Source organism: Hyaena hyaena, unplaced genomic scaffold, assembly GCF_003009895.1.
Source record: "Hyaena hyaena isolate Hyena2069 unplaced genomic scaffold, ASM300989v1 scaffold_787, whole genome shotgun sequence".
NCBI lineage: Eukaryota > Metazoa > Chordata > Mammalia > Carnivora > Hyaenidae > Hyaena > Hyaena hyaena.
This window is the reverse complement of record NW_024081417.1, coordinates 542,734-546,501: the sequence shown is the minus strand read 5'-3', so window position 1 is coordinate 546,501 and position 3,768 is coordinate 542,734. Positions and strand designations below refer to the sequence as shown.

The 3,768-nt window shown below is 46.7% G+C and overlaps 1 long non-coding RNA gene across 2 annotated transcripts in view; it reads right to left on the bottom strand.

Annotated features, from left to right (window-relative positions):
• Positions 1-539: 539 nt before the first annotated feature.
• The window catches only part of LOC120221569, an 11,785-nt gene continuing 8,556 nt past the window's right edge, over positions 540-3,768 (bottom strand). The window contains exons 4-5 of one of the 2 annotated variants that reach the window (XR_005525833.1): positions 2,722-2,807; positions 540-596 (exon numbers count right to left, since the gene is read on the bottom strand). This is a non-coding gene — a long non-coding RNA (uncharacterized LOC120221569). Of the gene's footprint in view, positions 597-622; positions 947-2,721; positions 2,808-3,768 lie in introns of those variants that run through there. The other variant, XR_005525832.1, reaches the window with a different exon arrangement.

Sequence of the window (3,768 nt, the reverse complement as noted above, 5' to 3'; positions counted from 1 at the left end):
CTCAGGTCCTCATTGGCTCAGCCGCCGCCGCCGCCGCGCCCCGCAGACTGACGGGTAATGTGGTTTCCGCCGCCGCCACCGCCTCCGTTCGCAGCGGACAAAGGGCGAGAGGCCTTGTCGGGGGGCGCTGGGAAATGGAGTTCCGGGGCTCCAGGGAAGGGGAGTGGGGGAGGGTGTCCCCACCTGCTTTTAAAGGGGACGTACCCAGATTTCTTGGCGCCCACTCCGGGCAGTTAGGGACGTGTTACTTCATATGCTGCGATGCAAACGGACAGCACATCACGACGCCACGTCTGCTCAGAGCTATCAAATACCTCGTCGCTTTTCAAATACAGGCTGAATCTCGAGTCAGTTTTAATGAGCCGTGTATTCGTCCCAGGACAAGAAAGAAAAGGCTTCGGACAGAGCCATGGAGGGGAAGGCTGGGGCAGCATGATGGGGCGGGCACCCAAGTGGGTAGAAAGGGCGAAGCTGTGCCTCGGATTCCTGGAAAAACCTCTTTCCTGTCTGTGTAGACAGTCACTGGTTGTTCGAACCCAGTGAGCAACACAGTTCTTCAAATACTACTCCTCCCGCGATATTCTTCAATTTCAAATCTGGAAAGAACAGTGACGTAACACCATCTTCTGCCGGGACGGAGTGGCTACTCCCACCGCTGGGGCACTTGTAAGAAAGCAGCAGCCTGTCCTCCAGACAAAGGTAAGGGATCCAGTCTCTCCTCTTCTTGCTGGTAACTGGTTTATCATTTCACCTGAAATTCTACCAACGGTGTCATTTCAGGGAGTCGAAGTCATCCGTGAAAAACACTTGTGGAATGGAAATTACTGAAAGGCATTAATAATGATCAGTTGTTCAAAGAGAGTAACAGAAATACTGCTGGGAAGACATACCTGTGAACATGGGTTTAAAAAAGGTTAAGATCCAAGGAAGTTTGCAAGACTGAAATCTGAAAAACCAGAAAATGAAGCTATGTTTATGGCTCTGCTTGAATCTTGGCCATACTCAGGTTTTGGGGGTTTTTGATAACTGAAAACGAGGCTATTAACTGGTTGGAGAGAGAGAGAGACAATGTTTTGAAAGGCTTGCCTAAATGGCGAAAATGAACAGAGAAGCTGTGCTGTGGGGTGTATTTACGTATGTAAGAAATGCACGGGGGCACCTGGGTGGCTCAGTCAGTTAAGCGTCGGGCTTCAGCTCAGGTCATGATCTCTTGGTTCGTAGGTTCGAGCCCTGCATCAGGATCTGTGCTGACAGCCAGCTCAGAGCCTGGAGCCTGTTTTGGATTCTGTGTCTCCCTTTCTCTCTGACCCTCCCCTGCTCATGCTTTCTCTGTGTCTCAGAAATAAATTAAAAACACTTAAAAAATTAAAAAAAAAAAAAAAGAAAGAAATGCACAATGTGCCCCCACAGGGTTTCAGGCTCTCTGATAGGTGCATGGGACACATCAGGGAGAGAGCTGCTCTCTGTCTACAGGATTGTTCTGTGTTTTCTCCATTTGTCTATTTAGTATTCATTTATCTGAAGTCCAAACTAATCGTCAAAGATGTGTACTTCTCTCTTCCAAGTCTTACAGGCTTGCAGATCTCCTATTATAAGCAGCTCAGGAATAAGCCCTAAAGTGTGTTTTCGCTTCCTTCCCCAGAGGCATGTCCCCACCTAGGCACTCCCTGACCCATCAGCCATAACCTCAGTTCCCCCTCCGGCCCTGTCCTTTCTGCACGTGAGGTGGTTTCCTGCGGACCTTCCTGGTGTGCCTGGCCTCTTATTTCCGGGTATCTAGAGTGTAGCTAAGCTACTTCCTGGTGTCACTGTCTCAGCATCCATTTTGTTTGGCCAAACCGCCTGCGGGGGACTTTACATAGACACCCACCGCCTCGTGGAAGCACATGCCCTAGGTTACAGCCCAAAGAGTCACAAGCAAATGTAAGTTCCTGATAGGACTTCCCAAAGGCCCTTGTAATTAACAGCCCCCAGTCTCCCAGATGTTTCCCCCTTAGATAAGACCTCTTTGAAGCTTACCAAAACCCAGCTGTTTGGGTCTAAACTGACCAATCTGTCTCTACCTGGGAAACCTCAAAGCCACTCAACTCAGGGACCCTTATAAAGGCACGTGCCCCAGGTGTTGCCTTTTTTCTACCTGCATTTGGCCTTGACATTCCTGAATGGCCCCTGGAGGTGTGCCATGCACTTCTTCCAGGACCTGTGACTAATAAACTGCTCTATTTCAATGTCTCTTGTGGGCCGTTATTGAACCACAACCTGACCCACCCTTTGGCACCCTGTGCTGGACTTAACAAATGTTAATTTACCAGTCATAACCCAGGAAACTGTGGAGTAGCACAAAGTCCCTTCCAATGGCATTGACCTCTCCATGTTGCACTCAGTCACCTTTATAAATGAAGACCCTGGCACAATTCAAGGACATGTCCTGTGTTTAATGGGTTGGTCTTGATTTCTATACTGATTTTGTCAGGACACCCTAAATATCCTGTATTCAGTTTTTTATAATACACTGCAAAAAAGTCAACAGTTAGGGACTTGATTAGTTACTAGCAACTTCTGTAATTTTTGCTCAAACTTCCCACTTAGGAGCAACCAGAGAAAGCTAATTATGTATACTTAACAAATCACATAGGATTCCCACTTCTGCTCCCAACACCACCCAACCACCGCTGTGCCCTGACACCAGCATCGTACAATCAGGCACTGCTGAAACTATACCTGTTTTCCATTACAGAACATTCCCCTCCTCTGTGTGCCTCGGACTCTCTGCCAAAAGCAGGAGATGGGAAACACATGGACTTTACCTATAAAGATTAGAACAAAACTCACTGGAATAGAAAAAAAGAAAAACACTATAAAAATCTATGAAAATAGGGGCTCTTGGGTGGCTCAGTCAGTTGAGCGTCTGATTTCGGCTCAGGTCATGATCTCACGGTCTGTGAGTTCAAGCCCCGCACTGGGCTCTGTGCTGACAACTCAGAGCCTACAACCTGTTTAGATTCTGTCTCTCTCTCTCCTTCTCTTTCTCTGCCCCTTCTCTGCTAGTGCTCTCTCTCTCTCTCTCTCTCAAAAATAAGTAAATAAATGAACAAACTTTTAAAAATCGATAAAAATAAAAAGCTGGCTCTTTCAAACAATTATCAAAATTGACAAGTTTAGGTAGGCCAAGAAAATAACAGAAATTAAGAAAATTAGAATGAAGGGGAAATAGGATTATTGACTCTGCAGAAATTAAGAGCATCATAAGGAAACATCATGGGCAACTTTACCCATCAAATTTAAACAATTTAGAGGAAATGTACAAAATCCTTAAAATATTATTTTTTTTAAATTTTTTAATGTTTTATTTATTTCTGAGAGAGAGACAGCATGAGCAGGAGAGGGTCAGAGAGAGAGGGAGACACAGGATCTTAAACAGGTTCCAGTCTCTGAGCTAGCTGTCAGCACAGAACCCGACGTGGGGCTCGAACCCATGAACCGTGAGATCATGACCTGAGCCGAAGTCAGATGCTTAACCGACTGAGCCACCCAGGCACCCCCCTTAAAAGATTATTAAATATGACATAAGAGGAAAATATGAAAAGAACTATACTAAGTAACAGTAATTGAAAATCTTCCCACAAGGGGGGCGCCTGGGTGGCTTAGTCGGTTAAGCGTCCGACTTTCACTTAGGTCATGATCTCGCGGTTCGTGGGTTCGAGCCCCGCGTCGGGCTCTGTGCTGACTGCCAGCTCAGAGCCTGGAGCCTGTTTCAGTCTGTGACTC